General features: G+C 41.1%; 1 protein-coding gene across 2 annotated transcripts in view; it reads right to left on the reverse strand.

The window, feature by feature from the left end:
- The window catches only part of ubtd2 (ubiquitin domain containing 2), an 80,495-nt gene that overhangs the window by 31,637 nt on the left and 22,428 nt on the right, over positions 1-26,430 (reverse strand). The window lies entirely within an intron of this gene.

Genomic DNA, 26,430 nt, shown 5'->3' on the forward strand with positions numbered 1-26,430 from the left:
AAAGGGCATGCATTTAAGGTGAGGGGGTAAGTTCAAAGGAGATGTACAGGGCAAGCTTTTTAGATTTTTTTTAAAAAACAGTGTGGTGGGTGCCTGGAATGCACTGCCTAGGATTGTGGTAGAAGCACATACAACAGAGGCATTCATGAAGCTGTTAGATAGGCACATCAATGTGAAGGAAATAGAAGGCTATGGATAATGTTGGGCAGAAGGAACAAGTTACATTGGATATCTGATTACCAATTTAATTTCAGCATTACATTGTGGACCTAAGGACCTGTTCCTGCACTATATTATGTCCTATGTTCTAAGATACAGTTTCTAGATCTTCTAACATTTGTGATACAAGCAATTGTGTTTTTAAAAAGTGTAATAATCACAATGCAAAAAAATAGTAATGCAATTCAGATATTAATAGTTGTCTGCCTGAATCATAATTGACAGTATATTGCAGATGATTTGGAGATGTGGGCCGGTTGGAGTGCTAGTGGAAAGAGGTGGAGAGGATTTGCTAAAAAGTAATTTTTTGTTTACAGCTGAACACTACAACCATCAATGTACTGTTACTTATTGGTCTGATCCTCCTGTCCAGAAAAGCCACTCATGGTCTACCCAGGTCTGTATTCGTCTGGGTGAGATGAAGGTGACTCACTACAGCGGAAAAAGTGAGGTGGAGCTTTTCTAGATGTAAAAATGGTCATGATTTTAGTTCTTTATTTGACATCCGTATCATTTAGAGACATGTACAAAACCATCAGCATTGAAATCAATAAATTAACCATTTAAAATAATGACACAGATACTAACAGTTACTTTCACTTGGCCTCCTTTACCTTTGTCTGATCATCCTAACTAAAATCCACAAGGTTGCAGTTTGATTAGCAGGATTCAAAGGTTTTTTTTGCCATTGCAGAGGTGGGTACAGATGGAATCCAGTGGCAGTGTAAAGTGAGAGGTTGAGCTGGCAGAATCTCCAATTCCTCCACATTCATGCTTTACAGTGAGTGACAGTGAGGTTTCAAGGGTTGTATCTTCGTGATTCTTCAGCACAAGCTACTCCCCTAACATCTCATTCAGAATTTATGACATATGGCAGTAAAAGCGAGGGAACTTACTCGTGTTTGCATGAGATACACTCTTCAAACAGATTTTGGGCAAAAAAAAACACCATAACATATAAAGTTACTGAAGGAATTAGGATTTTGCGGTATGAGAAATGGTGATGCTCCATATTTGTGACAGCAAATTGGACAGTAATTCCCAACATCCATATGTGCATGGTTAAAGGTGGAAATCAAAAAGTTATAGTGCTCCTGGTTTACTGCTTGAGTCAAAGTATCAGAATTCAAATCCATGAAAGTGTGAGCAATGGTATACCTTAACATGCCAGAAAAAGTTGGGGCTTATCCATTCAAGCACTACACAAAGACAGATTTTCTATGATTTTTCACAATGGAAGTGAAGTTATGCGATTTAACACTTTAAAAAGACAGCATGGATTTACTAATGGAAGCTCCCCTGCTGCATCATCCTGAAAATAACCTGTGTCTTGGATAGACTAATTAGTAAAATATTAATAAGCAGTCATGAAACCAAACAAAATTTAAAATATTAGCTAATTCAGCCTTAAAATCATATCTGCATGGGAGGCCACAGAGTGAAGTGATAATGCCTTTTTCCAAGAAACAAAAGAACACAAGAAAATAGGAGTCGGAGGCCAATCACAAACAAGAGAAAATCTGCAGGTGCTAGAAATCTAAGTAATGCACACAAATTGCTGGAGGAACTCAGCAGGCCAGGCAGTGTATATGAAAAAGAGCACAGCTGATGTTTTGGACCGACACCCTTCAGCAGGGCACCAGACCTCTCAAGCATGCCCCACCATTCAATATGATCATGGCCACTCCATGCTGGCCTCAACTCTTCTATGCAAGTTCTTAAACCATTCATTTTTTTTGACCTTTTAAATACTTGATTATCTTATCTTCTATCCTTATCTTCACTTGAAATATATGCTCAGTGGCTGCTTTGTTAGGTAGAGCTGTAAACCTGCTTTTTAGTGCAAATATCAGCCGATCATGTGGCATAAACTCAATGGTTAAAAGTATGCAGACACGGTCAAGAGATTTGGTTATTGTTCAGGCCAACATCAGAATGCGGAAGAAATGTGATCTAAGTGACTCTGACTGTGGAATGATTGTTGGTGCCAGAGAGGGTGGTTTGCGTATCTCTGAAACTACTGATTTCCTGGGGTTTTCCACACACAGCAGTCTCTACAGTTTACAGAGAATGGTGCGAATAAAAAAATCCACTGAGCAGTTCCTGTGGGCAAAAATGCCATGCCACAGTAAAGTTAGAGGAAAACGGCCAGGGTGGTTAAGCTGACAGGAAGGCAACAGTAAATCAAATAACCATGTGTTACAACAGTGGTGTACTGAACCGATCTGCACATGTCAAACCTTGAAGTGGATGGGTTACAGCAGCAGAAGACGAAACATATTCAGTGGACACTTTATTAGGTGCCTCCTGTAGTCACTGAGTGTATCTGACAATCAGTCCTCCACCACCCTCAGTGCAAGAGAATTCTTGAGATTTCAATTCTCATTAGAAATTACAATGTACCTCAGTTTTAAGTGACAGTCCCCTTACTTTGTAGTTATGTCTCCTTACTTGCAATTTTCTCCAGAATGAAACAACAGGCACCAGTCCAAAAACTGTAAAATCCATTTCTTTCACATTGTGTTAACTGGATGACCATCAACAGCATAAATACAAACATTATTCCTACAGCCAAGGGTCTTGCAACTTCATACTGCTGTTCCAGTTGACATTAATTAACAAAATTCAAAGTAAATTATTTAATCGAAGTACATAAATGCCACCATATACAAACTCGAGTTTCATTTTCTTGCAGATATTTATAGTAAATACAAAGAAACAACAGAATCAATAAAAAGCCACACACATTAGTACACACAACCAATGTTCAAAAGACAGCAATCTGTGCAAATACAAAAAGAAACAAAACAATAATAACAAATAAGTAAGCAATCAATACCAAGAACATGAGATGAAGAATCCTTGAAGGTGAGTCCATAGGTTGTGGGAACAGTTCAGTGTTGGGGTAAGAAAATTTAAGTTACCCCTCTGATTCAAGAGCCTGATGGTTGAGGGATAGTAGCTGTTCCTGGACCTGGTGAGTGAGAGCCCTGAGGCTCCTGTACCTACTAACTGATGGCAGAAGTGCAACGAGAGCATGGCCTGGATGGTGGGAGTCCTGATGAAGAGTGCAAAACATTGACTGTTTATTCCTTTCCATAGATTATGCTTGACCTGCTGAGTTCCTCCAGCATTTTGTGTGTATTGCCTCGGATTCTCTCATGTTGGTGGGCGTCCTTGATGATGGATGCTGCTTTCTGGTGACAACTCTCCATATAGATGTGCTTCGTGATGGGAAAAAATTTACCTATGACGGACTGGGTTGTATCCACTACTTTTTGTAGGCTTTTCCATTCAAGGGCATTAGTGTTTCCATACCAGGCTGTGATGCAATCCGTTAGTATACAGTACTCTCCACCACACATCTATGGAAGTTTGTCAAAGTTTTAGATGACATGCCAAATCTTTGCAATCTTCTGAAAAAGGAGAGGCGCTGCCGTGCTTTCTTTGTAATTGTACTTACGTGCTGGACCCAGGACTGATCCTCCAAAATGATAACCTGAGTTGTTGACCCTCTTCTCCTCTGCTCCTGATGAGAACCTGCTCGTGGACCTCTGGTTTGCTCGTCCACTCTTCTGCTGCCCACGACGACCTCTCACTTCTGGAGTCTTGCTCTTCAGCCTTTGCCTGTATTCAGGTAGGAGGTTGTCAGCCAGATGATCAGATTTCCCAAAATGCGTACTAGGGGTGAAATGGTAGGCATCCCTTATGGTGGTCCAACAGCCGTCAAGTGTGTTGGGACTCATGGTGCTGCAGGTGATATGTTGATGAAAATTAGGTAAAGATTTCTTCAAGCAAGCTTGAATGAAATCCCTGGCCATGATTTCAATGGCATCAGGGCAGGCCATTTCCTGTTTGCTAATCGCGGCACTTAATACATTGAGTGCTTGTTTAACATCGGCCTTTGGCAGTATGTAAACTGTGTTCAGGATCATAAGCGAATTAGCAGGATGAAATGAGATTGGATCTGGGAAATAAAGAGAAAATCTAAGCTGATCCTTGCTTCCTGTTGAGTGGACAAACATTGTCCACCAACACTTACTGTAGATGCTTTCATTATTACTAATCCATCTCTTTATCTTCAATAGTGCCAGCCTCAGATTCCATTAGCACCACTAATTTGTTTTCAATGAACTTGACTTTGTTTCCACAGGCCTCAAAAATCTCAACGCTCTCCGCTTCTTTTTGGACTCCAGACCTAACCAGTTCCCCTCTACCACCACTCTCCTCCATCTAGCCGAATTAGTCTTTACTATTAATAATTTCTCCTTTGGCTCCTCCCACTTCCTTCAAACTAAAGGTGTAGCCATGGGCACCCGTATAGGTCCCAGCTATGCCTGCCTTTTTGTTGGCTTTGTGGAACAATCCATGTTCCAAGACTATACTGGTATCTGTCCCCCACTTTTCCTTCGCTACGTTGACGACTGCATTGGCACTGTTTCCTGCATGCATGCTGAGCTCATTGACTTCATTAACTTTGCCTCCAACTTTCACCCAGCCCTCAAATTTACCTGGTCCATTTCTGACACCTCCCTCCCCTTTCTTGATTTTCTGTCTCTGTCTCTGGAGACAGCTTATCTACTGATGTCTACTATAAGCCTACGGACTCTCACAACTACCTGGACTATTCTTCTTCTCCTCACCCTGCCTCTTGCAAAAATGCCACCTCCTTCTTGCAATTCCTCCATCTCTGCCGCATCTGCTCTCAGGATGAGGCTTTTCATTCCAGGACGAAGAAGATGTCCTCCTTTTTTAAAGAAAGGGGCTTCCCTTCCTCCACCATCAACTCTGCTATCAAATGCATCTCGCCCATTTCACGCCCATCTGCTCTGACCCCATCCTCCTGCCACCTCACTAGGAATAGGGTTCCCCTTGTCCTCACTTACCATCCCACCAGCCTTCGGGTCCAACATATAATTCTCTGTACCTTCCGCCACCTCCAACGGGATCCCACCACTAAGCACATCTTTCTCTCCCCCTCACCTCTGCTTTCCGCAGGGATCGCTCCCTACACGACTCCCTTGTCCGTTCGTTCCTCCCATCCCTTCCCACCGATCTCCCTCCTGGCACTTATACTTGTAAGCAGAACAAGTGCTACACATGCCCTTACACTTCCTCCCTCAGCACCACTCAGGGCCCCAGACAGTCCTTCCAGGTGAAGCAACACACTTCACCTGTAGGTTGGCTGGGGTGATATACTGCGCCCAGTGCTCCCGATGCAGCCTTCTATATATTGGCGAGACCCGACGCAGGCTGGAAGACCGCTTTGCTGAACACCTACGCTCTGTCTGCGAGAGAAAGCGAGATCTCCCAGTGGCCACACATTTTAATTCCACATCCCATTCCCATTCTGACATGTCTATCCACGGCCTCCTCTACTAACAAGATGAAGCCAGACTCAGGTTGGGGGAACAACACCTTATATTCTGTCTCGGTAGCCTCCAAACTGATGGCATTAACATTGACTTCTCTAACTTCCGTTAATGCCCCACCTCCCCTTCGTACCCCATCCATTATTTATCTATTATTATTATTTATTTTTTTCTCTCTCTCCTTTTTCTCCCTCTGTTCCTCTCGCTATACTCCTTGATCCCTCTAAATGTGCACACACGTTTTTCAACCTGTGCACAAAGGAGATTAATGTGTGCACAAAAGGTTAGTTACCTAAAATAATGTAGTAATTAATAATTATACTTATTGAAAATAATCTTTTAGCTAACTGTTTGTTAACTAGTTAGTCGGTTTTTCAAATACCACAATGCACGTCACTGATTTTCGTCACCTCGCCTTTCCTGTTTGTACAGCTGCATCATGATGGCAGCCATCTTTGGTGGACAGCGTCATATTGTAAAGTTTACAAAGATCTGTTTCAAATCCTGTAGATAGCTTACTAAGTTTTTATTGGAAAAAATATTGATTCACTATGTCGAATTCAAAAGAAGCAAACGGCGTGAAGCGTAAAAGAACTGAAAATTTGTTTAAAGTTGAATGGCTTAACAAAATAGTAGAAACTGTTACAACGAAAGCTCATGAGGTCATGAATGTTCAGCTACAAGAAATATTTATGTATAATTCGGAAACTGGAGTTATCTGTTTGTATTGTCGTGATGCGAAAGTTGCTGGAGAATTTGCTAGTGGAAAGAAGTGGGATGATATTTGGAAAATTAACTTTTTGAAGCGTCATTTAGCAAGTAAATCGCATTTGGACGGTGTACAAAAGCTCAGGCAACAGAACCCGTCATTACCTGTTACAGAAGTGTTACGCATGTTTCGGTTGAGTGCAGATGAGTGAGAGTGAAAACTATCGAACCCAGGAGAGATCAAAGTTGAGGTACAAGAATGGTCAGCTTTTGATTTCTCTGCAATTGCAGATTGTGACTTCACATTTGGCGATGAACAGGTTAATGCCTTATGTCTAAAATATCATGATTTTCTCGCTGAAAATATTGTAATAGTTAGACAGTTTAATGATTTCCAACTTTCCATGCAAGAAAAAATTAAATCCAAACCGATTTCAAACTTTGCTCAAATGCTGGCATTTGTACTTCAGAATGAACAGTTTTGCGACCTTGCACAGTTGATGGACATTGGGGGAACTTTTCTTGCATCTAGTGTGGACTGTGAACAAGGTTTTAGCCTCAAAAACAAGCTGAGAAACCGTTATAGGTGAATGTCATTTGGATATGTTAAGGAGAATCAAAAGCTATCAATGGGATGGAAGTTCTATTAGTCTAGATAGAGTTTACAAAGAATGGGTAAATGCCAAAGACAGGAGAGAGAAAAAAATAACTGAGTGACTTAAATATGATAAAAATTAAATATCTCCAACCTGATGGCATGAACATTGATGAATATCCCTCCTCCCCTTCGTACCCCATCCCTTATTTATTATTTTTTTCTTTCCCCTTTTTTCCTCTCTTTTTTTTCCCTCTGTTCCTCTCATTATAACTCCTTGCCCATCCTCTGGGCTTCCCCTCTCTTCTTTCTCTCTTGGCCTCCCGTCCCACAATCCTCTCCCTTTTGCCAATCAACTTTCCAGCTCTTAGCTCCATCCCTCCCCATCCTGTCTTCTCCTATCATTTTGGATCTCCCTCTCCCCCTCCCACTTTCAAATCTCTTACTATTTCTTCTTTCAGTTAGTCCTGACGAAGGGTCTCAGCCCGAAACATCGACTGTACCTCTTCCTATAGATGCTGCCTGGCCTGCTGTGTTCACCAGCATTTTTTGTGTGTGTGACTTAAATATGTATGTTATTTTGTTGCTATTCTGTGCAGTTTTATGTCAAATATTTTGTAAACCTACATAAACTGTCCCATGTGTGCATTCAGTACGCACATACTTTTGTCAAAGGAAAAAAATATGCACAACGTAAGATTCTTGCGCACACTGACTACTAAAAATTAGAGGAAACATTGCTCCTTGCCCATCCTCTGGGCTTCCCCCCTCCCTCTTTCTTTTTCCCTAGGCCTTCTGCCCCATGATCCTCTCATATCCCTTTTGCCAATCAACTTTCCAGCTCTTTGCTCCATCCCTCCCCCTGTCTTCTCCTATCATTACAGATCTCCCCCTCCCCAGCCCACTTTCAAATCTCTCACTATCTCTTCTTCCAGTTAGTCCTGATGAAGGGTCTCGGCCCGAAATGTCGACTGTACCTCTTCCTATAGATGCTGCCTGGCCTGCTGCGTTCACCAGCAATTTTTATGTGTGTTGCTCTAAATAAGCCTTATGCATTTTGGAAACAAGTCCTGTGGATTGATGAAGCTAAAGTAGAACTTTTTGGCCGCAATGAGCAAAGGTATGTTTGGAGAAAAAAGGGTGCAGAATTACATGAAGAGAACACCTCTCCAACTCTTAAGCACTGGGGTGGATCGATCATGCTTTGGGCTTGTGTTGCAGCCAGTGGCACAGAGAACATTTACTGGTAGAGGGAAGAATGAATTCAATTAAATACCAGCAAATTCTGGAAGCAAACATCACACTGTCTGTAAAAAAGCTGAAGATGAAAACAGGATGGCTTCTACAACAGGATAATGATCCTAAACACACCTCAAAATCCACAATGGACTACCTCAAGAGGCGCAAGCTGGTTTTGCCATGGCCCTCACAGTCCCCTGACCTAAACATCATGGAAAATCTGTGGATAGACCTCAAAAGAGTAGTGCATGCAAGATGGCCCAAGAATCTTACAGAACTAGAAGCCTTTTACAAGGAAGAATGGGCGAAAATCCTCCAAACAAGAATTGAAAGACTCTTAACTGGCTATAAACAGCATTTACAAGCTGTGATACTTGCCAAAGGGGGTATTACTAAGTACTGACCATGCAGGGTGCCCAAACTTTTGCTTTGGGCCCCTTTCCTTTTTTGTTATTTTGAAACTGTAAAAGATGGAAATAAAAAAGTAATCTTGCTTAAAATATTAAAGAAATGTGTCATCTTTGACTTTATGCCTTTTGGAAATCAGGTCATCTTTTACTCACTTAGCTATTCACAGTAACAGAGATTTTGACCGGGGTGCCACTGTATATACTTATTTATTGACTTAATTATTTTTCTGAAATTTATTATTCACAATCGTGTGCATTTTAATTTTGCTGACCTTCTGAGAACTTATCCAGTCTTCTGAAAAATCTAAATGTACCACATCCACTGGTTTGTCTTATCTGCAAGACACTTCATCAAATAATATATTAGTCAGACATCAGTCTGATATAACTTTTCTTATATATGATTGAGAACTTTTTAGAATTTCATGATCCATTGAAAGTGCCATAACAAACTGATTGTGAATCACTTTGAAATGATTGTGATCCACACAGTATTATGAAGTTAGAATTAATCTCATGATCCATTACCACGCAAAGGAAATTTTAAGTTTGCTTTCAGACAGGAGGAAATATCAAACATATTTGCTTATCTATTGATAAGCGTAAAATAATATGAAAAATTGATGCAAAACTCATTTGACTTCAATTAAAACTTTTCTTGCATAAAAGCAAAAACAGAAATATTGAAGAAAGTTATTCTCATACTTCTGTAAAATAGATTTTAAAAAAAGCCATCAGCTATAAAGCCCAAACATGATCCTGAATTTGACTATCCCGAGAACACAGATAACAGGACAAAAAAAAGTGGTGATTCACATCACCATTTGAGAATAGGCAATGTTGGTGAAAGACATCTCATGAAGAGAGAATATTTAGTTCCATTGTCTTTGGGATATTCCAAAGCACTTTAGAGCTAATAAGTACCATTTTAACAAAATGTTTATTGAGTTAGAGTCATACAACACAGAAATACCCCCTTCAGTACACCATGTTCACCCTGACTTTTCTGCCTATTCACACTAATCCCATTTGCTTGCACTAAATCTTATTTAAATGTCTGTCTAAACGCCTCTAGTAAGTGTAAGAAATCCATCTGAAAAGATAAAAGTAAAATGGAGATATTAATAACAAGTTCACAGTATTAGCCTACAATAAGTTTGGGTATTGATAAAATGAAAGGAAATTAGTCTACATCAAACTACTCAATGACATTCTTCAGATAATTAAAGGAAAATTAGTGACTGCATAATTTTTCTAATCTCAGACGCCACTAACACTCCGCTAAAATCCAATGCCAATTCAATTGACTGAAAGCTTTCCAGTTATCAAAAGTCAATAAATAGAAGCTATTACGCTTCTGTGTGCCACTTATTTAACTCAGTAAGTTACCAAGACTCCTAGTGTTTCTTTCCCCACTAATCCACCCAAAGTGTCTGCCTGTTTGTTCACTTTTTCATCCCTACCTCATGTTACCTTGACTCATCACCTTTCCCCACCAAGGTCCATTTGCCTATTATCTCTCCCTCCTTCATCTGGTTCTACTTATCACACATCAGCATCTGCCTCACTCCTCCCTCCCACCCCCATTACTTTTTACTTATCTCCAACCAGCTTCTATATCATTAGATTAGATTCAACTTTATTGTCATTGTGCCAAGTACAGATACAAAGCCAATGAAATGCATTTAGCATCTGACCAGAAAAGCAAAGAATGGTGTTATTTACAAAATAACTGCGAATAAAAGAAGTGCTACAGCACACAAATATAAAAGTGCTGAGACAGTACAATACTGATGCAATACTGCTTAGCGCTGTGATGAGAGGTTCAGCAGTGTCACAGCCTCAGGGAAGAAGCTCTTCCTGTGCCTGCTGGTGCGGGAGTGGAGGCTCCTGTAGCACCTACCGGATGGGAAGAGAGTAAAAAGTCCATGGTTAGGGTGAGATGCATCCCTGATAATGCTTTTCACCCTGCCCAGGCAGTGTTTATGGTAGATGTTCTCAATGGTGGGTGCCGATAATCCGCTGGGCAGTTTTCATCACACGCTGGAGTGCTTTGCGGTCCGATATGGGACAATTGCCATACCACACTGAGATGCAGTTGGTAAGTATGCTCTCAAGGGTACAGCAGTAAAAGTCCATCAGTATCCTGGGACAGAGGTGAGCTTTCTTCATGCTCCACAGGAATAAAGGTGCTGTTGCGCCTTTTGATCAGGATGGAGGAGTTCAGGGACCAGGTGAGATCCTTGGAAATTTGGACACCAAGGAACTTGAAACTTGATACACGCTTCACTACAGTTCCGTTGATGTAGATGGGGACATGAGTGTGACTCCTGGCATGCCTTTAGTCCACAACGATCTCCTTGGTCCTCTGGATGTTAAGGGCCAGATTGCTGTTGGCACACCACGCAGCCACGTGCTGGACCTCGTCCCTGTAGGCCGTCTCGTCACCCCCTCTGATCATACCAACCACCATGGTGTCGTCTGTGAACTTGATTATGGAGATAGGACCAAGTACAGGATCGCAGTCATAGGTGAAAAGGGAGTACAGAAGAGGGCTCAGCACACAGCCTTGAGGCACGCCGGTGTTCAGGGTGAGAGTGGAGGAGGAACTGATTGGAGTCTGTTAGTCAGAAAGTCCAAGGTCCAATTGCAGAGGGATACGCTGATACCAAGCTGGCGAAGTTGGTGATCAGCTTGAAGGGGATCACAGTATTGAATGCCGAACTGAAGTCAATGAACAGCATTCTGACATAAGAGTTGGGGCTGTCCAGGTGGCTCAGGGCAGAGTGAAGTGTCGTGGAGATGGCATCCTCTGTTGACCTGTTGGTGCGATAGGCAAATTGATGGGGGTCCAGTGTAGAGGGCAGACAGGATTTCAGATGTGATAGAACCAGTCTCTCAAAGCACTTTGCAATGATGGAGATGAGTGCAACTGGACGGAAGTCATTCAGGCCCATGGCAGTGGAATGCTTCGGCACTGGCACGATGGTGGCAATCTTGAAGCTTGTGGGGACAACTGCCTGGGCCAGGTACAGATTAAAAATGTCCGTGAAGACCTATCCTATCGCACCAGACTCTATCCATTATCCTCATCTGGATCCACCTAGACACCTTCCAGCCTCTCCCTCACTCTTCTTTCCACTCCGATAATGGCCATCTCCATCAATGCTCTCAGTCCTAAAGTGGTGTCTCAACCTGAAATATTGACCTTCTCTTTGCATCCATAGTTCCTCCAGGAGTTTAATTTTTGCTTCAGGTTTCTGCTTCAGGTTTCAAGATCTGCAGCTCTCGTGCCTCCAGGTTATATTTATAACTAAAATAACATTTCACCCAGTTCTAAAAACTAATTTAAAACTGTTTCAGTAGCTATTCCAAGACAGTAACATTGATTGTTACCTGCTAAGATGCAGTTTTCAGGTCATACAATATTCTCTCCTTCCCAAACCCTCTTCCCTGTTTATTATGATAAAATGTTTAACTAACTTTTTATTTCCACAAAATAGCATCTTAGTATGAGAATTGCCAATTACAACAAAGAACTTGAATTTGGCAGTTTCAACAGTCTACTTTTCCCCACTCTCAACCATGTTTATGGCAAGTGGGATTTGATATGTTCCTAATTTCATACGAGTACATCTGTGCACAATTTCAAACTGGCAGGAGCAGCTGTGTTCAGCAATCTATTTGTGCTTTTTACAGTTATGCGTAAACTTTGCTTTTTTTTGGCATTTATCTGTCAAATATTGGAAATTAAAAAAACTAATCCAATTCAAATACTAATTCAGATTTGTTAATAGCTTCAAACCTAAATGTGGAAAGTAATGCATGATATTTTTTCCCAAGGGGAAGGGGTACTACTGGTCACCGTAATTTGATTCTAGTTCCTGAGAAGAACTTTTGCACTGAACTGCTTCCAAGGCATTGACCTGATGCTCTTGCTTCCACTCAGATGTTGAAGTTAGTGAAAAGTTAACACACACATTATTTTTTTCCTCATGTTAGATAAGGTACAGGTGTCCCCCGCTTTTCGAACGTTCGCTTTACAAAACCTCACTATTACGAAAGATCTACATTAGTACCCTGTTTTCGATTTCAGAAGGTGTTTTCACTGTTACGAAGAAAGGCAGCACACAATAAAAGGCAGCGTGCACCCTGAGAAGCCGCTCTCCCCCGGATTCGGAACGGCATTGCTTAAACACGAGCCTGTGAGCAGCCGTTTGCAAGATGAGTTCTAAGGTGTCAGAAAAGCCTGAAAGAGCTTGTAAGGGTGTTACATAGCGTAAAACTAGACATAATTAAGCGTTTCGATCGTGGTGAACGAAACAAGGACAAGGTGAGTTTGGCTTGTGGAAGCTGACGAAGATGATGTTGAAGAGGTTTTGGCATCCCTTGACCAAGAACTGATAGATGAAGAGCAGATGCAATTGGAAGAGGAAAGGATAACAATCCAAACTGAATGCAGTAGCAAAAGTGAAGACATCCAGGAACTGAACGTGAAGCAACTGCGTGAGATTTTCGCTGCAATGATAAAGTACGACTTTAATTTTGAAAGGGTACGTAGGTTTAGGGGATAACCGTGTGATAGAAAAATGCGCGAGGCTCAGCAGTCAAGCAAGCCTTCCACATCAGCCACAGCAGACGACGGACCTTGACCTTCGACATCGAGGCAGGCAGTCATAGGAGAAGATGAGCTGCCTGCCCTGATCGACGATGAGATGACACCCCTGTGTCCCACCACCCCAACCCCCGGGCCCCGGACACATACTGCACTGATTCGCAGAGAATGCAGCGGTGGCCGGGAGGCACACAGCACATCTTTAAGAAAAAAGCCAAAATAAACATGCTAATTAATTAGGTGCCGCCTAGCACGTAATTGTCGGCCCAGATCAGTGCTGATGAAATCGGCACTCGCCTCTGATCTGCGCCGACATTTACGTGCTAGTCAGCACCTAATTAATTAGCATGTTTATTTCGGCTTTTTTCTTAAAGATGTGCTGTGTACCTCCCGGCTACCCCTGCGTGTTTCACGGCAATGTATCAGTCGGCGGCCTGGAGGGTGGGGGCCAATACACCACCCCAACCTGCGGCAACTCAGTCTAACACACCATCATCAGTGTGCTCGATGTCTTCCCAATTCCCGTAAGTGATACTACACTGTACATACATTATTTCTACTTTATATAGGCTGTGTATTTTTACGTGTTATTTGGTAGATTTGGCAGCTTCATAGTTTAAAGGTTACTGGAGAGCGCGTTTTTGCCAACAACGCTTGCGTGAGATTTTCTGCCGAGAGCGCTTCCGTGAGATTTTCACTACAGGCAATCGTTGTAGAGAAATATTTCTACTTTATATAGGCTGTGTATTTATCATATCATTACTGCTTTTACTATATGTTACTGTTATTTTAGGTTTTATGCATTATTTGGCATGATTTGGTAGGTTATTTTTGGGTCTGCAAACGCTCACAAAATTTTCACATATAAATAAATGGTAATTGCTTCTTCGCTTTACGACATTGCGGCTTATGAACCGTTTCATAGGAACGCTCTACCTTCAGATGGTGGGGGAAACCTGTAACCCGTTACTCCATGAAAACCATTCTGATCAACAATATTTATTTTTACAAATCATGAATTTCTACCACATAAAACAAATGGTGCTATAAGTTTTAAGCGAAGTAAATTTTAATCCATTTCAAAACCGAGGGTTTTTGAGCATAAATTTGGAAACATAGGCAATAAAAATATCTCTTCTCTTTTCATTATGTTTTCTTTTAGATTACACAATTGCAAGGCAATGTTATTGGCTTTTGATCACATTTTCTGGAATTACCAGTCAATTGATGTTAGGCACTGAGGATGACAACTAGTTCAAAGCAACACATTAAATTAATTTTGATTTTTATTTGCCCCCACCCACAAAGAAAAAAAAATCACTGAACAATGGTTAAACAGCCTATCCCTGCCAAAGATGCTCAGGATAACTGTATTATGGTGAATGTTATGCCCTCAGATTTATAACATTAGTACTGTCAGTTTCACTCAACAAAGCACCTGTACCAATGCAATACAAATCAGTCTGTTTCACCATCTTCTCCACATCAAACGAGCAGCAAATGCGCAAAATGATGAGTGTTCCCTTAGCCCTCCAGCATGACTCAGATTTCATTGCAGTTCCACAGGTGTTGAGAATCCATCAATATATTGTGTGAGAAAATTCACATTAAAGCTAAATAATGAGTCCTCAAACATCCACACCCAGTAGGAGTTGATGAGCAGAAAATGCGAACAGGAGCCTGCGCCAGTTGCCCGTCTCACAGCTTAGGTGTACAGAAGTACTTACGGTCCTTTCACTGTTACAGGCTAATTCACCAGAAATAATTATCTATAATTTGCTGTCAAAATAGCAATGAGAGGAACAACACTGTTTGCTGTTATTCATGCATAAATACAACTGCAACTTCAAATAAGGGCAAATAGCAGTTAACTAAAAAATCCGAAGTTTGCTGTTTAATTTATGCAGACAAATCATTAACATTCATAGTCCTCACATCTCAATGGTGGAAGAGAGGGGACCGAGAATATAACTGCCTGGCAGGATTGAAGGAGGTTGTAGCGATAGCAGAAAATAGGGAAGGGAGAGCTCCTGAACACAGTATGGTTATTTCTTGCAATCCAACCTCATTTTATCTCAACTATCATAAAGTGGGCATGTGCAAGCCAGCTTTTGCACTTCTTTCTTTCACTTTGATTAGAAGCATCCTCAGATCCTCCTCACTTTCATCCATTAGAGTAGTATCATCTACATATCTGAGGTTGTTGATATTTCGTCTGGCAATTTTGATTCCAACATTTGAGATCTCTAGACCAGCATTCCTCATGATGTGTTCAGCATATAGATTAAATAAGTAGATTGACAGTACACAGCCTTGTCGTACTCCTTTCCCAATCTTGAACCAGTTTGTTGTTCCGTGTTCAGTTCTAACTGTTGCTTATTGATCTTTGTACAAATTTCTCATAAGGCAGATCAGATGTCCAGGTACCCCCATTTCTTTAAGGATTTGCCATAGTCTATTATGGTCCATACCATCAAAGGCTTTAGAGTAGTCAATAGAACATAGATAAATACATTTCTGGAATTCCCTCGATTACTCCATTATCCAGCGTAGGTTAGCAATTTGATCTCTGGTACCTCTGCCTCTTCCAAAACCTGCTTATATGTCAGCCAGTTCTCGTTCCATATATTGCTGGAGTCATGCTTGCATGATCTTTAGAATTACCTTGCTAGCATGTGAAATTGTTCAGTAATTTGAACTTCCTTTGCATCTCCCTTCTTGTGATTTGGGATATAAACTGACCTTTTCCAGTCTAAAGGCCATTGTTGGGTTTTCCAGATCGGCTGGCAAATTGCATGCAACATTTTTACAGCATCATCTTTTAAAGTTTTAAATGATTCAACTGGAATCCTGTCACATTCTGCAGCCTTATTATTGGCAATGTCTTCTATCACCCATTCAACTTCACTTTCCAGAATGTCCAGTTCTAGATCGATGAGTGAGTCATTGCAGGGGTCTTCACTCAACACACATAAAAGTTGCTGGTGAACGCAGCAGGCCAGGCAGCATCTCTAGGAATAGGTGCAGTCGACGTTTCAGGCTGAGACCCTTCGTCAGGACTAACTGAAGGAAGAGTGAGTAAGGGATTTGAAAGTTGGAGGGGGAGGGGGAGATCCAAAATGATAGGAGAAGACAGGAGGGGGAGGGATGGAGCCAAGAGCTGGACAGGTGATAGGCAAAAGGGACACAAGAGGATCATGGGACAGGAGGTCTGGGAAGAAAGACGGTGGGGGGGGGGGGGAGAGACCCAGAGGATGGGCAAGGGGTATATTCAGAGGGACAGAGGGAGAAAAAGGAGAGTGAGAGAAAGAATGTGTGTATAAAAATAAGTAACAGATGGGGTACGAGGGGGAGGTGGGGCAATAGCGGAAGTTAGAGAAGTCGATGTTCATGCCATCAGGTTGGAGGCTACCCAGACGGAATATGAGGTGTTGTTCCTCCAACCTGAGTGTGGCTTCATCTTTACAGTAGAGGAGGCTGTGGATAGACATGTCAGAATGGGAATGGGATGTGGAATTAAAATGTGTGGCCACTGGGAGATCCTGCTTTCTCTGGCAGACAGAGCGTAGATGTTCAGCAAAGTGGTCTCCCAGTCTGCGTCGGGTCTCGCCAATATATAAAAGGCCACATCGGGAGCACCAGACGCAGTATATCACCCCAGCCGACTCACAGGTGAAGTGTTGCCTCACCTGGGAGGACTGTTTGGGGCCCTTCACTGTTGGGATCTTTCCTGTATAGTTCTTCTGTGTACTCCTGCCATCTCTTTTTGATGTCTTCTGCTTCTGTAAGGTCCTTCCCTTCTTTGTATTTTACTATACTCATCTTTGCATGAAACGTTCCTTGGATTTCTCTAATCTTCTCTCTTGTTTTTCCAATTCTGTTGGCTTCTTCATCTTCTTTGCATTATGCTTCCTTAGCTTTCCCTGCTATTCTCTTGAACCTTGTATTCAGTTGGAGGTATTTATTCCAATCTCCATTGGTCTTCACTTAGCTTTGCTGCTCAGCTACTTGTAGAGCCTCCACAGAAAGCCATTTCGCCTTCCTGGTCTTCTTTCTGTTTACAATATTTTTTGTGCCACCTTTTGTATAACGCTCCTTACTTCTATCCATAATTCTTTGGCTTTTTCTCTACCAGGTTTAATCCATTGAATCTGTTCTTCACCACCATGGCATTTTCCTGAGCAATGCTATCAACATCAAACTTTGCTGGTACATTGGTTTTCCTGATGCTCTTCAGTTTCATTCTGAATAGTGCAACAAGCAGCTCATGGTCTGAGCTACAATCTGCTCCTGGTCTTGTTTTAGCTAACCGTATAGAGTTCTTCCATCTCTGATTGCAAAGTATAGAGTTAATCTGGTTTAGGCGTTGACCATCTGTTGATGTCCATGTACAGAGCCAGCTCTTAGGCTGCTGTTGGATGAAGGAAATTCCAGGTGTTCTGTGATTTCCAGTCTCCAATTATAAATGCAACATTCTTTTTTGGTGTCATATCCAGGTGGTGCTGCAGTTCTTCATAAAACTGGGCAATTTCATCCTACAACACAAACAATTAGTCTTGACGAAGGGTCTCGGCCTGAAACGTCGACTGTACCTCTTCCTATAGATGCTGCCTGGCCTGCTCCATTCATCAGCATTTTTTGTGTGTGTTGCTTGAAATTCCAGCATCTGCAGATTTCCTTGTGTTTGCGTTTTTAATTTCATCCTTCTTGGCATCTGTGGTTGCAGCACAAACTTGGATCAATGTAATGTTGAAAGGCTTGCCTTGAATTCATATTGTGAACATTCGTAATTTTTGGGATTGTATCCAGTCACTGATTCGATACTTTTTTTTTGACAATTAAAGCCACTCCATTCTTTCTGCAGGTTTTCTTTTCACAGTAGATTTGGTAGTTGTCTGATATTAAGTGACCTTTTTCAGTCCACTTTAGTTCGCTATTTCCCAATATGTCAATGTTTAGTCTTGCCACCTTATTTTTGACATCTAGTTTACCTTGATACATGGATCTTACATTCCAAGTTCCAATGGTATATTGACCTTTACAACATCGGACTTTCTTTGCATTTCCAAGCACATCAGCAGTTGGATGTCCTTTGGCTTTAATCCAACCACGTCATTAGCTCATACTTGTCCTCCATTCTTCCACATTAGCATGTTGGGCACCTTCAGTCCTGTGCAGCTCATCTTTCAGTGTCAGTCTCATATATTTCTGGTTACTTTTATCCATAAGGTTTTCTTAGCAAATTACTGGAGTGGGTTGCCATTTCCTTCTCCAGTGGACCATATTTAAGTCTGACCTGTCCATCTTGAGTAGCTCTACATGGTGTAGCTCATAGTATCACTGAGATACACAAGCCCCCTGACCACGAGGAGGTAATGGTCCATGAGGAGAAAGTTATCTTTATGCAGGGCAGTAAATCTCTATGGAAGAGAGTTTTTCTTTAATTCCTATTGTTACATCTGTGGGAGAAAACTTAGAGGTAGTGGAATCACAAAACGTAGCTTAGGGCAATAATTTCCAATTGTGCAGTGACAGAGCTCATACATTTTAACAAGAATTTGCAGCAAGTTTTAAGATGGGTAGTTTTACTTCAATCACACCAATCTGTCTTTTAAGATGCACGTCCCAAACTACTCCAAAAATGTTAGTCAACAACCATGTAATGTCATTCTATAGCATATGGGATAATGACACCATTATTAAAAGGTTTCCTAGATCTGCTAAAAATACATTTCTCTAAAACTTGACTGCTATTTATATGCATGAACTGAGTTGTTTCCACTGGAAAACCTGCCTTTCACTACTACAGAGACAGCAAGTCATAAATCACGCAAAGATCATATTCACCATGGCCATCTCCCTTGGGTGAGGCAATGAAAATCAGTTGTGTTGCCAGTAATAAGCCCGAGTCAACCAGTAAATAATTCCTCGATGCTTTCAAAGGACCCGTGGCCTTCTTGATACTGAGTAGATATTACTGTTCTTACAGCAAAGGTATTCAGACATACAGAAAACTGCAAGTGTGTGTTTCATTGTCTTTCAAAAGCAAAAGCTGAACAGGTGGTTTTTTACTGCTGAATAGTTGAATTGTGCAACTGTATATCAATATTAAGAACAGTCACTGCACATAAGCAGGCAGAGGCATGGGGTGTGGAGGAAGGGGATTAAAAAAAAATGTGGACGTAATTAACCTACAGGGTCCATTTCAGCAAAAAGAGAGGGTTAATCCCTTATCCCAACTCTTAGTCTGCAGCAAATTCGAATACTGAACAGCCATAATTTGGTAATAACACTGATCTTTAATTTGTAATATAAACCAATTTTCTGAGAAGCAGTAAACATGTAAGCTATGGTCATCTTTGACAAGTCTTCCAGGAATTCACAGAACACGAGTTTAAAGTGATAAACACCAAAAACAAATCTCAATATTCTGAACAATGGATTCCTGCTATCAAATCACCAGAGTATAGCTTGCAGTAAGGAATTAATGAGAAACTAAACTTTTCTCCTTTAACCACTCAAATAGGTTAGTAATTTCTTGCAGAAACACACAAAAGCAAACAAGTGAGAACATAGAAATCTACAGCACAGAGAAATCCCTTCCCACTGATCTCCCCCCTGGCACATATATTTGTAAGTGGAACAAGTGCTACACCTGCCCTTACACTTCCTCCCTCACCACCATTCAGGGCCCCAGACAGTCCTTCCAGGTGAGGCAACACTTCATCTGTGAGTCGGCTGGTGTGATATACTGCGTCCGGTGCTCCCGGTCTGGCCTTCTATATATTGGTGAGATCAGATGCAGACTGGGAGACCGTTTCGCTGAACACCTATGCTCTGTCCGCCAGAGAAAGCAGGATCTCCCAGTGGCCACACATTTTAATTCCACGTCCCATTCCCATTCTGATATGTCTATCCACGGCCTCCTCTACTGTCAAGATGAAGCCACACTCAGGTTGGAGGAACAACACCTTATATTCCGTCTGGGTAGCCTCCAACCTGATGGCATGAACATTGACTTCTCTAACTTCCGTTAATGCCCCTCCTCCCATTCTTACCCCATCCCTTATTTACTTATTTCCTTTTTTTTGGTCTCTCTTTTTTCCTGAGACATCCAACTCTTTGTTCTAGATACTCCTTGCATTAAAACAGACACATCTCAAACTATCTAGCTGAGTGCATCTTTGCTCTATCATCTGCTTATCCTTCCTCACAAACTCCCAACAAGCTGTCTCTACTTGTGCATCAACCGCCCCATCATATGCCTCTTCACTTCGGTTCTTGCCCCTCCCCGCAAATCAAGTTTCAACTCTACCCAAGAACATTGGCAAACCTCCGTCCCAGGACATTGGTTCCCCTCCAGTTTAGATGCAACCCTCCCCACTTGTATAGGTCACCCCTTCCCCAAAAAATGTTCCAATGATTCAAGAACTTGAAACCATGCCCCTTGCACCATCTCCACAGCCACTCAGTTGCCTGTGTTATCTTCTTTTTCTGACCTTCCCTCGCTCATGGCGTTGGGAGTAACTTGGAGATGACCACCTTGGAGGTTCTGCTCTTCAGCCTCCTTCCTAACTCCCTAAACTTACTGTTCAGGACCTCTACTCCTCTCCTGACTATGTCATTGGCACCAAGATGTACTATGACCTCTGGCTGCTCACCCTCCCCTTCAAGAATAACCACTCAAACACATCCCGGACCCTAGCACCTGGGAGGCAACACACTATTCTGGAGCTTCTTTTGTTCCCACAGAATCTCCTATCTGTCCTCCTAACTATCAAGTTCCTTATAACTATTGCTCCACCTGACTTCACCCTACCCTTCCAAGGCTCAGAGTGCTGCTGATTGGTTATCTCCCTCAGCAGTATCCTGTTAATGAGGGGAATGGTCACATGGGAACCCTGCACTGACAACTTTCTTCCTTTACCTCTCTTGGTGTTCACCCAATTACTCCCCGAATTCTGCACTTGGCTTTAACCACCTACTGAAAAGTCTAACCTATCAAATGCTCTGCCTCCCGGACGATCCTTAGTTCATCCAACTCCAGCTCTTCAATGCTGATAAAAATACCTACTTTCAAGTACAAATTAATGTTGAAATTCATAAAATTATATTGCCTCCAAGCAATATTTAGGGAAGGCTCAAGTCACTATTGAGCCAACTTAAAGTATTTTCTGGTGAGGATAGAAGGAATGTACAGGCTTGGATAACTAAATCAAGATGGTTCAAAGTAACAAAGAATAGCACACATCTCCTCCATTACATACACAGCTCAGCTGCAAATTTGAACAAAAAAAAGACCTCTCGTGTTCACTTCAGAAGTTAAACTATCTGCAAGGAATTGAATAAAAAAAATTAACCTTGCGAGAACTTCAGAGGTTAAATACTAAAGGTTCTTTCAATTGGCTAAGACAACATTATAGGGATAAAACTTACAATTATACTAAAAAATGAAAACATTTTTCATACCAAAAACTTGTTAGAGCATGTAATGCATTACCACAAATGGGTACTATAACAAACTCAGATTACACTCAAGGAAGAGAGATAAATATAATTAGTTCTGAAATATGTTGCAGATAACAGTATTTCTGTTGTATCTGATATCCATTACATTTATGAAAACACACAGGTTTGATAACATCCAACTAAAATAAGGATAACAGCACAAACAAACCCATTCAGTTTTAAAGAATTGACTCATTTAAGATTTGTATCTCAGCAATGTTTCTATTATTTTCATATTATTTCAGATTTGCAGTATTTAATAAATTAAGCGAATTGTTATGAAACAGCAATTCAGCAAAAGTTGTTTTAATCCTGAGAAAATCTTAAATGTACACAACATTCCTACACCTGACAGTTGATCTTCTAATAAATCCCTGTCATTTTCATTTGCTTCACAATTTTTTCACATTTAATATTAGCTATTTAAATTATTTAAATTTCCTGCTGTGTCAAAAATTGGTTGCTAAGTAGTGCTACTGTCCCCAATATTAATAGACTTGAAATAACTAAAACCATGCTTGTCATCTACACACTTTTTACTTCTATTTGTGATTATCCATCTGTCATGAGCCAAAGTAAATCAATGCCACATGCAAGTCCTCAATCCTTCATAACGAGACTGAGGAATGAGGGCTTACTGAAACCCACTGAAAGCCCTTGACAGAGTGGATGCACAGAGGATGTTTCCTGTGGTGTGGGAGTCTAGGACTAGAGGATACAACCTCAGAATAGAGGGACACCCTTTTAGAATGGAGATCAGAAAGTGGCGAATCTGTGAATTTGTTGCCATAAGAGGCCGTGGAGGCCCAGTCATTGGGTATATTTAAGGCAGAGGTCAATAGATTCTTGATTAGTCAGGGCATGAGGAGACAGGGAGAGAAGGCAGGAGATTGGAGCTGACAGGGAAATAGATCAGACACGATGAAATGCCTGAACACTCAATGGGCCAAATGGCCTAATTCTGCGCCTATATCTTATGGTCTTGCATATAGCTTCTATCCTGTTGCTACTCAAGACGTCTTGTAAAGATAAAGATGAACACTTGAGTAAGGAGAAGCAAAATGCTCAGAAATTGTTCAGCAATATTGCTTTTCAAAATTTCTTTCCCCAATTTACCAGAACATTAAATTTAACCCCATCACACCATGAAGGTACTGAAATATGCTCAGGTCCATTTAAGAGGATTTCTCCAGCTGTGACTAGAGATATAACTTGTACTTGAATTGCTCAAGTGTTTAACAGGTTTTCTCTAGTTACTGCATATAAATTGCCTTTCTAACAGGCTACAAAGGTCAGCATGTGTCTATAATCTAAACAAGCACAACTATGTGATACAAAATTTAGATATTTTCAAAATACCCAAATTGTTTTTCTTCTTTAAACTGTTAATACAATTTGGAACTCTAGTACAGCATCTTTGGGATTTGACCGACGCCGGTTCCCAGAAAATGCTTCAATAACCCGTTAATTAAACATACGCCTAACTCTATGGTTTGCCTGTTCACCCTGCCTATTTATTGCAATGCTATAAAAAGTATAATAAAGAATAAAACAGAAAATAAAACTATGTCATTAGAAAGTCCTTGTTTCTAATATGAAGCTATAATTGGAAGGTTGTATTGTAATTTCATTTATATTTAATGTTTATGAAACATACATAAGCTTAAAGAAAATCAGAAAATAAATTTATTGTTAATGGAAATGAATGTATGGCAGCATTATGTTCTAGTGGTTAATGGTAACTCAATATCAATAAGGTCAGCAGGTATCTGAACATCAGGGACAGAGGTTGTGAATTATCTATACTATATTGCTCTTCACTAGTCTTCTCAACTATATTCTAGAACCACTGTTTCAAAGTGGTTTGCTTCATGTACAGTACTTTAGTTTTTTTTAAAAAAATGGACAGACATAATTGCTTTTTTAATAATAAACTCCCTTCCAGTCTTGCAATTGAATTTCTCATCAGTTGGATACATCTACCAATAGAAATTCTTTCTTTGACATCCTTGTCTGCATTTTTTAAAGATCTTTTTATGTCTTGTCTTGTTGACCCATCTCCACAATCTCTGTAGAGAACTGATGAGCAGCTGGCTCTTCATCACGAACATACAGTCACTCATCAATATTTTCTTCTGTCATCCCTTTGGTTATTTTAAGACACTTTCAGTCTTTCATACCCTCAGCATACTCCACCAATTTTCAGATAATTTGCTTAACACTTGAAATTCTAACTTTAATGAAGTTAGGATCCTTATCTTCCTCTTCCTCAAATATTATGATCGGCCACAGTTTGCAACAGCCTCCCTGCTTTATCTAAGGCTGAGGTGAGTAACTACATCACATCCCTAGGTGAAATTCCTTTACAAATGATGAAATAGTCTTCCGATTACTCACTGCAATGAGGAAACAGTGCATGAATTCCGATCTGTACTTAGATATTTCAAATAAGACTTTACTTTCAACTGCACATAGTTAAATTTTCCAGATACTAAAATATGATATAGTGCATTGAAACCAGAGCTGCTATTTTGTCTAAGTGTTAAAATAGTTAACATTTTGACTACTTAACCAGAACAAAATAGTTCGGAAATACTTTCATTGCACGGACTTCCTCAAATTATTTCACTTATTATTTCATATTCAGTGGAGTTCAAATAATTTTGCAAATACTGATCTCCAACGATTGTTACGGATATGAAGCTTCAAATGTCACACATGGTACCCTGTAGTGTCTTTTGCTATCAATAAATATGAAGTGTTCCTTGTGCGAATTGGGACAAGTGGCCAATATTTTATGCAATCTCAATGAGTTATATACTACAAAGTTTAGTAAACTTGAACCTGTTTGCAGGAATAAACAAAACTAGTTTTCATCCCGGCATATCCCCAAAGAATTGGGATCATCTTATACCTTCGCCTCCAAGCTTACTTCTTCGCCCAGTCTTCACCTCACAGTGAAGCACTCTCCATCACAATTACAGGTTTCCTCTGTTCTTTCTCTGGCCTCTGAACCACTCCAGGTCTTTTAATTGCCAAGTCCTGGTGCTATACCTTTCCCACTCCATTCACTCTAACTTCTTTCTCTCCTCCTCTAAAATTGCCTAAATCCAACATTATTTAAAAAAAAGTGAAGGGAGGTGCTGTTAATGTTTGAAGTGGCTACCTCTACTGGTTGACTTCACAACTCCCTCTGGACCATGATCTCACCACAAAACATCAGGTGATTGTTTCCTGTTGATTCAATTAAGTCTTCTTTTTTCCCCTTCTCGAGATGGTTTTGTCACAGCTTCCAAATTCAGTTTTGCAAATGTGCCGTCTTCTTGAACCTGTTCACAAAGATACTTAAGCAAGGTCGGCAGACTGGATGCTTTTCTTGCATAGAATGCATTTCTTTCGTTATTCTCCTTCTTGCTCATAATCGAACTACATAAATCCACAGAACTTTGGACATTCTTCTCTGTTTTACGTTTTCTGCAAATGGGTTTAGTTCAATAAACATTAGTTGTGTTATGCGACTAAGATCCCAAAAATGTTTGCATCTGCTTCCACTTCAGAGAGAAATAAATCCATGTACAGGTGTCCCCTGCTTTTCGAACGTTCGCTTTATGAAACCTCACTGATACGAAAGACCTACATTAGTTACCTGTTTTCGCTAACAGAAGGCGTTTTCACTGTTACGAAAAAAGGCAGCACGCTGCGCACCCCGAGCAGCCACACTTCCCAAATTCGGAACTCCATTCTCGCCGGCATTGCTTAAACACGTGCCTGTGAGCAGCCATTTGTGAGATGAGTTCTAAGGTATCGGAAAACCCTAAAAACTCGAAAAAGTGTTGCACTTAGCGTAAAACTAGACATAATTAAGCGTTTCCATCGTGGTGAACGAAGTAAAGTGAGTTTGGCTTGTGGAAGCTGACGAAGATGATGTTGAAGAGGTTTTGGTATCCCATGATCAAGAACTGACAGATGAAGAGCTGATGCAATTGGAAGAGGAAAGGATAACAATCAAAACCAAATGCAGTAGTGAAAGTAAAGTCGTCCAGGAACTGCACGTGAAGCAACTGTGTGAGATTTTCGCTGCAATGATAAAGTATGACTTTAATTTTGAAAGGGTAGGTCGATTTAGGGCATATTTGCAAGATGGTTTGAGTGCTTACGAAGAACTGTATGATAGAAAAATGCGTGAGGCTAAGCAGTCAAGCATACTGTCTTTTTTCAAGCCTTCCACATCAGCCACAGCAGACGATGAACCTCGACCTTCGACAATCAGGCAGGCAGACATAGAAGATGACCAGCCTGCCCTGATCGACGATGAGATGACACCCCCGTGTCCCACCACCCCAGTGGTCCCAACCCCCGGGCTGTGGACAGATACCGATTCACGGAGAATGCAGCGGTAGCTGGGAGGCAGCCAGCACATCTTTAAGAGAAAAGCCAAAATAAACCAGCTAATAAATTAGCTGCCGCCCGGCACGTAAATATCGGCCCAGATCAGAGGTGATTGCTGACTGCGTTGCCTCTGATCTGGGCCAACATTTATGTGCCAGGCGGCACCTAATTAATTACCTTGTTTATTTCGGCTTTTTTCTTAAAGATGTGCTGGGTGCGTCCCGGCCACCGCTGGACCACCGCATTCTTCGCGGATCGGTATCAGTTCGCTGCCCGGAGGGTGGGGATCACCGCACTACCACAATCTCCGATGACTCAACCTAACACACCATCAGTGTGCTCGGCGCTGTCTTCCCGATTACCGCAAGTGATATT

The sequence above is a fragment of the Mobula hypostoma genome, chromosome 7 (genome assembly GCF_963921235.1).
Source record: "Mobula hypostoma chromosome 7, sMobHyp1.1, whole genome shotgun sequence".
NCBI classification, from domain to species: Eukaryota; Metazoa; Chordata; class Chondrichthyes; order Myliobatiformes; family Myliobatidae; genus Mobula; species Mobula hypostoma.